Here is a 13,408-nt window from a genome sequence, read left to right as displayed (position 1 = left end):
ATAATTACATTTATATCTGTTTTGTGGTTTTTGTGTGCAGAATACATTTTTGTTAATACATTCTATTTTGTTAACAGCAGTTTGTGGAGACACGGGGCTCAGTGGGTGCTCTCGCCCTCTGGCCCAGCCGCCTTTAGAAAGACAGCGTGGCTCAGGAGTCATCCCAACTGAATGCACGACCTCCTTAACCGTGGGCGGAACACTACTCAGACAACACAGGGTGAGGGAACCACAATAATTAGACTTTATTGGATCCCCAAAGTATTAACGGCACATAACACATAACCAGCAAAACACACAAATGTAACAGGCAACAGAGTATCACCCTTCCGCTGGCTCACCAGGCATTTAGAATGTCCATGCCTCAGAGGTTCCAGGGCTAATTACTCTAATCCAGCAGCACCCCGCTTTCGGTGGGCACCCACCGTGACTGGAATAACGCCAGATTTAGGAAGCTGGCTGAGGTCTGCAAAGTCTTTACCAGGTGACCGATTTTGTCCCAACCTGGGTTTCCTCCTTAAGTAGTCTCTGGTATGATGATATAATCCTGGCAGCCGGAAATCCCTAGACTGTGGATATGGTCTCCAATCGGAACCGAAGTCCCTAGATTGAAGCCACAAGGTACCCTGATCCTCTAGCCAGCTCCTAAGAGCTTAGGCTGGATCATGCACATCCATCAACAACAACCTGGTGACTTAAAGAAATCCCTTTTATAGCCACAGCCTTCCACTTGGATACACTGCGTCCTAATCGGATTGGTTGGACAAGATTGCTTCTCCCATTGGATGAATTTCAAGGTGCATGGATAATGTTCATTTAAATGATGTGGGTAGAAAGTCTGAGGATATCTACATGGGGTCTGCAAGTCACCGACTAGACAATGGCTACAAAGGTAATCACATTAGCAATACACAACTACATTACAATGATTACTGGAAGGGTCTGGAGAAACAATAGCTAAATAAACATGAGGTAATACACAAAAGAACAATACGTCTGGCTGAATGTTAAGAAACTTTAACCCATGAGAGTCCATGTCGTCACACAGTTATTAACCCGGGCAAAGCCGGGTAGTACAGCTAGTTTGAAATAAAAAACAAAAAAGCACCCTCTTTTACCCCTTTTTTAACCCCAAAAACATACCTGCAGGTCTGACATAAACCACACAAGGTCCCACAATGCTTCCACTACTGCTACACCTGAAGCTCACAGCGAGCGCCATAGAACATGACTGCCCACTGAGAGGTTCAGGCAGCAACTGAGCCATGATCAGCGGTGATGTCACTCAGGTTAGTCGCGGCCACCTAGAGTTCACCACCTGTGACCGCAAATCACCTGAGTGATGTCACCACTGATTGTGCAACTAACGTCAGTTGCTGATTGGAGCTCACATCGGGCAGTCATGTTCTATGGCGTTTGCGTTGAGCTTCAGATGTAGCAGTGCTGGAAGTGTCGTGGGACCTTGTTTGGATTACGTTGGGCCTGCAAAGATGTTTTCGGGGTTAATAAAGTGGTGAAAGAGGGTGATTTCGGTCTTTTATTTCAAATGAAGGATTTTTTTGGGTGTTTGTATTTACTTCCTTTCACTTACAGATTAGTGATGGGGGTCTGATAGATGCCTCTAATTACTAATCTAGGGTTTAGTGGCAGCTGTGGGCTGCCATTAACTTCTTATTAGTCCAATTGCCACCGTACCAGGGTAATGGGAAGAGCCGGGTCCAGCGCCAGCTGGGGGCTGCTATTGTTAGGCTGGAAGGGGCCAAATAACCATGGCCCTTCACACCCTAATAATATCAGCCCCCAGTTGTCTACTGTACATTGGCTGGTTTTAGAAAATAGGGGGGACTCCACATAATTTTTTTTTTAAATAAATAATAATAATAATAATAATAAAAAAAAAAGTGTGGGATCCCTTCAATTTTTCAGAATCAGCCAAGGTACAGCAGACAGCTGATTGTAACAGCCTGCAGCTGCTGCTGTTCCTGTCCTGGATATGAAAAATGGGGGTGACCTCACGTCAATTTTTGACCAAAAAATAATTAAAAAAAAACAAAACAGCTGGGCAAGCTAGCTATCGCTCTATTTATCAAGCTATTTCTTTCTATCTGTTCATTATTATTATCTATGCTAGATGTTCTTCTATCTAACTATTTAATATGTTCTTCCTTTCTATCTATTTAATATGTTCTTTCTATCTGCGGTACCTATTCTTTCTATCTATCAGTAGAATTGACTTAAAAAAAAAAACATTGGGCAAAAATGCAGTAAAAACGCGGCAAAATGTGGCAAAAAAAATGTGGCAAAATGCATGCGTTTTTTGGATGCATATTTGCCATGGATGCGTTTTTTTGGGGGCCAAAACCTTGCATATTTGTGGTCATCACAAAGATGCAGCATGTGCACATAGCCTAATAATTTAGAGACAAATGGCTTCATTTTACCACAGTTTATTACATTTATGAAAAAAAAAGAATAAGTTGTAACATAGAACGCTGCAAACTACAAGAAATAGATAAATGAAGTATATCCTAAAAAATAATATTAGTTTCCAGTGTAACATATAACTGACGTGAGGTATTTTCGAGCTATGTGGCCTCTGACACAACCCCCTCCTCTCCACCATAGTGGCTCCACCTTTCACGTCTCCTCCTTGCCATTTAAATATCTCATGAGTATAAGGGACCTTCTCACACTCTGACAGTCTACAATCCAAGCTTGATTACCTATTCCAGTGAGTTATTCTCTTTCTATTTTCTATTACAGAAAGTGACTAACATACATTGTAATGTGGAGGACAGGACATGTATAGAAATAAATGTAACTATTGTGATGACGGATTTATTTATCGTTTATATGTATTTCTTTTCTTTGTTTGAAACTAACACACTCTATAAAAGTGTTTTTATAAGAATGAACAGCTTGCCGGAGAATTCGGAGTCTGAGTCCAGTGAATATTGGAGGAGCCAGGCTACAGGCTCATCTTTCAGGCTGCTCATTTCCTCTGCATGTTGTGGAAAACTCTGCTGAATAGCCTTTTATTCATAAGTAAAGTAGTAGCTCTGTGCAGGGCCGGCTCCAGGTTTTTGTGGACCCTGGGCGAAAGAGTCTCAGTGGGCCCCATCCACACAGACATGCACAGATACATACACATACAGGCATACGTACGCATACTTATTTAAAGAGAAATTCACAAAAACGCATAAATAGACATAAATCTAGACACAGACATATACACTGACATACATAGATACACATCATACATGCACACACACACACACACACACACACACACACACACACACACACACACACACACACACACACACACACACACACTATTTTTATATATTTATCCTGTATATATATTTTTAATATTGGGAAGCCGGCAACAGCCTCACTCACCTCCCGGCTTGTCTAACAGACATGGCCGCACATAGAGCACACTAACACTGCTGTATATACAGCACAAGAGAGGCTGGGGACAAACACATTACTGGGGGAATATATATTACTGAGGAAAGGGGTATACAGCAATGGGGGGCATACAGCTCTAGAGGAGGGCAGTGACTGAGGTGGGGGGGACAAACAGCTGTGAGGTGGGGGGTGACATGCAGCTCTGGGGGTATACAGCTCTGGGGGTATACAGCTCTGGGGTGGGGGGGGACATACAGCTCGGAGGGGATATACAGCGCCTGGGTGGAGGGAACATACAGCTCTGAGGGGGTGTACAGCACCTGGGTAGAGGGGACATACAACTCTGGGGGTATAGTAGTTTGCAGCCCCCATATTGTGTTACGAAGCCCCCATTGTCCTCCATATAGTATTATGTAGCCCCCATATGCACTATGCAGCCCCCATATAACATTAAGCAGCCCCCATATAGCACAATGCAGACCTAGATAGCAATAGGCACCCTCATGTAGTATACAGCCCACATATAGCACAATGCAGACACATATAGCATTAGGCACCCTCATGTAGTATACAGCCCCTAAATACTACAGTGCAGAGCCAGATAGCATTAGGCACCCTCATGTAGTATACAGCCCACATATAGCACAATGCAGACCCAGATAGCAATAGGCACCCTCATGTAATATACAGCCCACATATAGCACAATGCAGACACATATAGCATTAGGCACCCTCATGTAGTATACAGGCCCTAAATACCACAGTGCAGAGCCAGATAGCATTAGGCACCCTCATGTAGTATACAGCCCCTAAATACCACAGTGCAGAGCCAGATAGCATTAGGCACCCTCATGTAGTATATAGCCACTATATACCACAGTGCAGAGCCAGATAGCATTAAGCACCCTCATGTAGTGCAGAGCCCCTATATAGTACATTGCAGAGTCAGATAGCATTAGGCACCCTCATGTAGTATACAGCCCCTATATACCACAGTGCAGAGCCAGATAGCATTAGGCACCCTCATATAGTACACAGCACCTATATAGCACAGTGCAGAGCCAGATAGCATTAGGTATCCTCCTGTAGTACACAGACCTATATAGCACAGTGCAGACCCAGACTGCACAGTGCAGAGCCAGATAGCATTAGGCACCCTCATGTAGCATACAGCTTGTATACAGCACAGCCTGTATACAGCACAGTGCAGAGCCAGATAGCAATAGGCACCCTCATGTAGAATACAGTGATTAATACTCAGTGGCGTAACTAGAGTTTGATGGGCCCTGGGGCAAAATTTGGACCGGGGCCCCCCTCCACGTACACCGACACTTAGGGTACGGAATAATGACACTGACACTTGGGGTACAGGATAATGATGCTGACACTTGGCTCTTACCCTCAGCACCCAGGTTTCCCATGATCTGAAATCCCTCTATCAGTACCCTGCTTCCCCATGCCCTGCTATACATCTTTCTCTCAGCACCCAGCTTTCCCATATCAGAGCATGGGAAAGCTGGGTGCTGAGAGATGTACAGCCAGAGCATGGGAAACCTGGGTGCTGAGGGAAAGAGCCTTTTTCCCTCAGGACAAAACATTTCCATCCCATACTTGTATCTTTGTCCCCCCTTGTATATAAATCTCCAAATTTTATAATGGCCCCCACATAGCCTTCCGTATAATATAAAGGGTCCCACATAACCCTTGATATATTAGAATGCACCCCCATAGTTCTCCATGTATTACAATGCATTTCCCTTCTCCATGTATTATAATTCACCCCATAGTTCTCCATATATTATACTGCACCACAGAGGCCTCCATATATTATACTGCACCACATAGGCCTCCAGTTTTATAACGCACACCCATAGTCCATGTATAAGGTAGCCTCCATATTCCTCCATATATTATAATGTAGCCCCCATAGTCCTATATGTATTATAATGTAGCGCCATAAATCATATTGTATTATGCAGCCCCATACTCCTCCCTGTATAATGCACCCCTATATTCCATGTATAAGGTGTGCTTCATTTTGTATTATGCAGCCCCATACTCCTCCATGTATAATGCACCCCTAGTCCATGTATAAGGTGTCCTTCATGTTTATTATGTAGTCCCACAGACCTCCATGTATCATGCAGCCAGCACCCCCAGGCCTCCATGTGTCATGCAGCCAGCACCCCCAGGCCTCCATGTGTCATGCAGCCAGCATAATAAAAAAACAAGTACCTCTCTTCTCCTTCCTACCCCTGCGACCGCGGTAGTTACTCCCCTGCCCCCATATCTCACACACCCTGCTCCCCATACAGCCTGCACCCCCCAGACCCCATATGTCACACACCCTGCACCCCCATATCACACACTACACCCCCATATCTCACAAACCCTGCTCCCCATACAGCCTGCACCCCCATATCACACACACTACACCCCCACATCTCACACAGCTTGCACCCCCCAGATCACACACACTACACCCCATATCTCACAAACCCTACCCACATATCTCACCCTGCATGTACCCCAACTTACCCCTCTCAAACTCTCTGCACCCCTTCACATCCTTCTGTCACAGTCTGCAGCCCTCATATGCAGCCCCCTTCCCCCTCATGTCCCCTCTTTTCTTATTACCAGTCATGTGTCCATGTCTCATTCAGGATTCAGCATCTCTTGCTTTCTGCCAGCATCCTGTGTCTCCTCCCACACAGTCACATGGGCGTGACATCATCGCAGGTCCTGCAGGACGGATTGTTCCGTCTTCTGTGCAGGTCAGGAGCTTTCCTGCAGCTCAGAAACGGCTGGTGGCCTCTCCAGGTCAGGGGCCCCTCTACTGACACTGGGCTCCCCTGACTCACAGGCCGGCCCCCTGACGGTCGCATTGTCGGCCACTACACAGAGGCACTACACATAGGGGCCCAGCAGCCGGCTCTGCAGAGCGGCTGCCGGGCCCCTATGTGTACTAGTGCCGCTGTGTAGTGGCCGGCCTGTGAGTCAGGGGAGCCCAATGTCAGTAGAGGGGCGGCTCACTTCTCCTCGTTCCCCCGCTGATCCGGTCTCCTCGGAGCGTCGTCCATTGCTGTCGCTCGCTCTGACCTCTCAGCAGGCGCGCAGTGATGATGTCACCGCGGTCCTCTGCAGAGCTGTCAGAACGCCGACAGTCACAGCGGGGAGAATGATAAGAGAGAGCGCGCCGCTCACTCTCTCATCATTGCTCTCAATTGTATCGGCACCTGCGATGCCGATGCAATTGAAAGCGCGATCCTCGGCGGGGGGCGGTGACAGCGCGGCCACCGGGCCCTCCTGAGTAGCGCCACTCCTGCCACTGCGAGTGGGCATTTGGCCATCAATGATTTACCTACTATTTGGAGACTTTAATGCAGTTTAGATACAGATCCTTATAGATGGTAACATATTTGTCAGTGGGAGGGATTCATATTTTATAATATTTGAAAACCAGTCAAATGCAGTCATTTGTCGAATTTGTGATAGACATGGACACAGTTATCACATGAGAAAAAAGAAAGAAATCTGTCAGCTTTAAGTAAGAGTAAAACGTAAGATAAAGTATTACTAGAATCTAAAGGCATAACTATACTGTATTTTGTGTTTTATAAGTCGCACCGGATTATAAGATACACCCCAAATTTATAGATAAAAAAAAGCTAAAAAAAAATGGGTTCCGTTGATCTTGTCTTGTCGGACGGGGGCGGCAGCGTTGGTGGAGTGGAGTAACAGGAGGAAGAGGTGGTGCTGGTGTGGACTGTGCTGGCAGCTGTGGGGAGAGTGCTGGCAGCAGTTGAGTTGTGCTGGTGTACCGCCCCCGTGCCAGCAGCCGGGCTGCCGCTGCTGCTCGGATACGGATCCACGGTGGCTCAAGGGGTCTTCGGACCCGGGGGTCGCGCGGCCACTCGATTAAAAGTGGGGGGATATGTACAGTGGTTTTTTGGAAAGTTTGTGACGCCACCCACGGTGCGTGGTGATGTGAGGGACCACCACTGCCGTTGGGGAGCCCGGTGACGATGGTGTGGCAGCCTGATGTTTAACCCCTCCGTGGGTAGGAGGTTCATGTCCCTGGGCCTGTTGATGCTGGGATGGTCTTTGGGAGCCGTTGGGGATAGGAACAGGGATTTTCAATGTACTCAGTCCTGGAATAACTACACCGACAGCTTGTAAACCAGAATTCTGAGCACCACTGCAGCTTGTGGGGAGCACGCTTGGATCCGTGCCCTTGGTGTTGCTGTTAGCCTGTGGTCCTGTCCTTGGCACCTTCGTCTCTGTTGGACCCGTGGGTATAAAACTCTTCGGGTCCCACTCACCCGTATGGCTAACGGAGTGAGCTTGCTCTCAGGGTTCACGCGTAGGATTTCTTTTGACTGTAGTGGGAAAGTCCTATCCCATTGGTTGACTAGTAACCTGATTTTGGAGCGGGTTGGGGATGACACTTGAAGTCTTCACTAGAGTTGAGCGCGGTTTGTGGTTCGTGATCCTCCAGTTAGCGGTTCGAGTGATTTTGGGGGGTGTTCTAGTTAGAACTCGAACTCGAGCTTTTAAGTAAAAGTTCGGCAGTTCGAGTTACGTTCGATAACGGTTCTATCAGCAAAAGCAGGGCTTTTTACAGCTACAGTGTGCAGGGAGCCATCGCTGGCAGCCTGCGGTAAGCTGGTAACCAAGATAAACATTGGGTATCCAAGCAAAGCGCTTTGTTTAGTAACCCGTTATTTATCCTACTTACGTGTGCAGGGAGACAACACTTCCCCGCTGGGCTCCGCCCCCTCCTGCACTCGGCATGTACACACACACACACACACACACACTCTCAGACTCACCTGTCCCCAGCCATGCAGTCCCCGGCACTGGCGTCCTCAGCGCACATGGCCCCGCTAGGCTCCACCCACTTCGCTCTCCGCCGCCCGCACACATGGCCCCGCTAGGCTTCACCCACTTGCACTCTGCACACATTACCCCGCTTGACTCCACCCACCTGGGACTCTGCACATATTACCCCGCTTGGCTCCGCCCACCTGGAACTCTGCACACATTACCCTGCTTGGTTCCGCCCACCTGGTACTCTGCAAACATTACCCCGCTTGGCTCCGCCCACCTGGCACTCTGCACACATTACCCCGCTTGGCTCCGCCCACCTGGCACTCTGCACACATTACCCCATTTGGCTCCGCCCACCTGGCACTCTGCACACATTACCCCGCTTGGCTCCGCCCACCTGGCACTCTGCACACATTACCCCGCTTGGCTCCACCCACCTTGGACTCTGCACATGCACACATTACCCCGCTTGGCTCCGCCCACCTGGCACTCTGCACACATGGCCCTGCTTGGCTCCGCCCACCTGGCACTCTGCACACATTACCCTGCTTGGCTCCACCCACCTGGCACTCTGCACACATTATCCCGCTTGGCTCCGCCCACCTGGCACTCCGCACACATGGTCCCACTTGGCTTACCTGCGGTGATGAAGTCCCGCCCTCCCGACCTCAGCTGTCACTGTCCTCCATGGCCGCCGCTTGTCACATCTCCTCCTCTCGCTGCCGACCAGAGACTGTCACTAGCGGTGACGTCACAGGCTCTCGCGATACTTGGCTGTAAAGGTCCTTGAAGTCAGTGACAGCTCTGCTGTCAGCAGTGCAGGAGATCATCACCGCAGGTAATGTACCTCGCTCCTGACAGCAGCACTTGTCATGCCCTGCAGTGACCTGGGCTGACCTATTGATGTTAGCTCAGGTCACTGCATTGCTCTCCCAGCCAATGGGGAACATTCTGTTCTTCATTGACTGGGACAGGGACTATGGTATGGATCGTCATGGGAACCCCTCGGATTACAGCAGACCTGGATTTGTTTTTCTTTCTAATAAATTGGTGAAAGAGGGAATATTTTGGGGAGTGTGTTTTCAAATAAAAATGTGTTTGTCGTCTATTTTTTTTTTATTACTGACTGGGTTACATAGTTACATAGTTACATAGTTACTTAGGTTGAAAAAAGACCTAGGTCCATCTAGTTCAACCTTCCTCCACCAGTTCTACATTTAGTCACTAAGTCATTTATAACCAACAATGTTTTGTGTACTGAGGAAATCATCCAGCCCTTTTTTAAAAGCTGTTATAGTATCTGCCATTACTACCTCATGTGGTAGTGTATTCCACAGTCTGACCACTCTAACTGTAAAGAACCCTTTCCTATTTAGGTGTCGGAATCGCTTTTCTTCCACTCGCAGTGAGTGCCCCCTGGTCCTTAGTATTGTTTTTGGAAGAAATAAGTCATGTGCCAGTCCTTTATATTGACCACACATGTATTTATACATATAAATGAGATCTCCTCTGAGACGTCTTTTTTCTAAGCTAAACATATTTAACTTTTTCAACCTGCCATCATATGGGAGGCCTTCCATTCCTTGTAATAGTCTAGTTGCCCGCCTTTGAACTGACTCTAACTTCTGAATGTCCTTTTTAAAATGTGGAGCCCAAAACTGGATCCCGTATTCCAGATGTGGTCTTACAAGTGATTTATAGAGGGGTAACAATACGTTGGGATCACGGGATCTAATCTCTCTTTTTATACACCCTAAAATCTTGTTTACTTTAGCAGCTGCTGCTTGACATTGAGTGCTGCTGCTCAGCTTATTTGTAATGAGAATACCCAAGTCCTTCTCCTGTTCTGTAGTCCCGAGTTTACTTCCATTTAATGTATACGCAGCTATAGGATTACTCCGTCCTAGGTGCATTACTTTACATTTATCAACATTAAATCTCATTTGCCAAGTATCTGCCCATTCTGACATCTTATCCAGATCTTTTTGTAATATTGTACTATCCAGGTCAGTTTTTAATATCCTACATAGTTTGGTGTCATCGGCAAAGACTGACACTGTACTATCAATCCCATCCACAAGGTCATTAATAAAGAGAGTAAAAAGAATCGGTCCAAGCACAGATCCCTGCGGCACCCCACTGCTGACTATAGCCCATTTAGAGAATGTACCATTTATGACTACTCTTTGTTTCCTATCTCTTAGCCAATTCCTTACCCAGTTGCATATTGTGTCCCCTAGTCCTTGCTTCTGGAGCTTTAGTATAAGGCTATTATGTGGTACAGTATCAAATGCCTTTGCAAAGTCCAAATAAATCACATCAGCTGCATTACCAATATCCAGGTTTGAACTTACCCCCTCATAGAACCCCAACAGGTTGGTTAGACACGACTTATCTTTCATGAATCCATGCTGTTTGTCAGTTATCATATTATTTTCTGCAATATATTTTTGCATGTCATCCCTTAAAATGCCCTCAAAAACTTTGCATACTACTGATGTCAGGCTTACTGGACGGTAGTTGCCTGGATCTACCCTCTTACCTTTCTTAAATATCGGTACCACATCAGCAATCCTCCAATCCTGAGGCACCAACCCCGTTACAAGTGAGTCTAAAAAGATGAGATACAGCGGTCTGTCGATTACGGAGCCCAATTCCCTCAATATTCGTGGATGAATGCCATCTGGCCCTGGGGATTTGTCAATGTTTAATTTACTCAGACGTAGGCGTACTTCATCTTGTGTTAAATTAATTATATCGGGTGGTGGACTTTGATTTTTCACTTGTTGAATGATCCCTGGTACAGTCAGTTCCTTGGTGAATACAGATGAGAAATGCCTATTTAATATCTCAGTCTTTTGTTTGTCCTCTATAACTAACTTGTTATTATATTTTAAGGGTCCGATACTATCCTTTGTTTTCCTTTTGGCATTAATGTATTTATAAAAAATTTTGGGATTTATTTTAATGTCATTGGCGATTTTTGTTTCAGTAGCTAGTTTTGCTTGTTTGATTTCTTTTTTGCATTGCCTATTGATATCTTTATACTCCTGCAATGCTATTTCTGTATTCTCAGCCTTTAAGATTTTAAACGCCCTTTGTTTTTGTTTTATTATACTTTGTACAGTCTTATTTATCCATAGTGGTTTCTTTTTATTCCTGGACATTTTATTACCAGAGGGTATACGTTTTTTACAGGACTCTAGTAGTATATCCTTAAACTTACCCCATTTATGTTCGGTATCCCCAGTTACCATGACTCTGTCCCAATCTACACATTTAAGCTCTTCCCTTAATTTGTTGAAATCAGCTTTCCTAAAATTCCAGGTTTTAGCATTCCCCCTTTGAAATGTTCTATTGAATATTACGTCGAAGCTTACCATATTATGATCACTGGTGCCCAAGTGCTCCCGGACCTGTAGATCTGAAATTGTATCCGGTCTATTTGACAGGACCAGATCTAGCAAATTATCTCCCCTGGTTGGTTCACCTACCATCTGAGAGAGGAAATGGTCTTGAATGGTAGATAAGAACTTACAGCTTTTAGCAGAACCAGAAGATTCTATGTCCCACTGTATGTCTGGATAGTTGAAATCCCCCATAATAAGAACCCGATTATTATTATTAGCTGCCTTTTCAATTTGTTCCAGCATTTCACCCTCTATTTGTTCAGGTATGTTTGGAGGCGTATAGCAAACTCCAATTAGCATTTTTCCATTATTCCCCTCCCCATGTACATTTACCCATACTGACTCTACATTGTTGCTGTTCCCCTCAATGTCATCATACAACACAGGTTTTAGGTTAGATTTGATAAATATACACACCCCACCACCTTTTTGGCCTTTCCTGTCCTTCCTAAATGTACTATAACCCTGTATGTTTGTCACCCAGTCATGGCTTTCATCCAGCCAGGTTTCCGTAATGCCCACCACATCATAATCCATGGTTGACATAAGAGTCTCCAATTCATTCATTTTGTTTGCAAGACTTCTTGCATTTGCCAGTAGACATTTAATCCTATTAACACCTTTATTACTCCTAGCCTCCCTACGTTCCTTGTATGTCCCATCCCCCCCTAATCCTTCATTGACCCCTACCGTTTCCCTGTCTCTATCTGCTCTATCTATCCCCTTATTTGCTCCACTACCCTCCCTCCCCCCCGATCCTAGTTTAAAAGCTCCTTCATCCGTCTGACCATTTTCTCCCCCAGCACAGCTGCACCTTCCCCATTGAGGTGCAGCCCGTCCCTACCGTAGAGCCTGTAGCCGACTGAGAAGTCGGCCCAGTTCTCCATGAACCCGAACCCTTCCTTCCTGCACCAATTTCTAAGCCACATATTTATCTCCCTAAGCTCCCGCTGTCTTTCTAGTGACGCTCGTGGCACCGGTAGTATTTCTGAAAACACCACCTTGGAGGTCCTGGACTTCAGCTTCTCTCCTAGTTCCCTGTAATCATTTTTAAGGACCTTCCACCTGCCTCTAACTTTGTCATTAGTACCAATGTGCACCATGACCGCTGGGTTTTCCCCAGCCCCACCCAGCAATCTGTCTATCCGATCCACAATATGCCGAACCCGAGCACCCGGCAGACAACACACTGTTCGGCATTCACGGTCTCGGCGACAGATGACCCTGTCTGTCCGCCTAATTATAGAGTCCCCTACCACCAACATCTGTCTGGGCTTTGCTGCACTCCTATTTCCCTCCTTCCTACAGCAGTTGTTTTCCTGGTTGCTAGGAGCAACATCCTGCTGTAGTGACCCTAGTCCTGGCCCTTCATTCCTAATATCAGCCAAACAGGCATATTTACCAGGTTGTGCCAGGTCAGGACTAGGCTCCCTGACACTTTTCCCCCTACCTCTTCTTCTAACTGTTACCCAGCTACCTACCTCTGGGTCCTGATCTTCCCCACTTCCACCCTCCTCCATATCACTGGCCCCAGCCAGAGAAAGATCAGTGAGCTCTAAACTCCTCTCCAGGTTTGCAATGCCCCTTAGTGTTGCAAGCTGCTTATTTAGATCAGTTACCTTGGCTTCCAAATACGCAACATGCTTGCATCGAGTGCAGACATATTCACCCTCGAACGGCTGCTCAAGGCATGCATACATCTGACAAGATACACACCTGGTAGCATTGTCCATGGAGCACCTATCAAATGGGGA

At 46.5% G+C, this 13,408-nt stretch overlaps 1 protein-coding gene across 1 annotated transcript in view; it reads left to right on the top strand.

Moving 5' to 3' along the window:
- Positions 1-2,678: 2,678 nt before the first annotated feature.
- CHADL (chondroadherin like) overlaps positions 2,679-13,408 on the top strand; it is a 405,933-nt gene continuing 395,203 nt past the window's right edge. The window contains exon 1 of the mRNA XM_075321934.1: positions 2,679-2,731. The gene's annotated coding sequence lies outside the window, so the exon portion shown is untranslated. The remainder of the gene's footprint in view (positions 2,732-13,408) is intronic.

Source organism: Anomaloglossus baeobatrachus, chromosome 8 (genome assembly GCF_048569485.1).
Source record: "Anomaloglossus baeobatrachus isolate aAnoBae1 chromosome 8, aAnoBae1.hap1, whole genome shotgun sequence".
Lineage (NCBI taxonomy): Eukaryota > Metazoa > Chordata > Amphibia > Anura > Aromobatidae > Anomaloglossus > Anomaloglossus baeobatrachus.
Note: the sequence above shows the minus strand (reverse complement) of the source record. Positions and strands in the feature narration are given on the sequence as shown.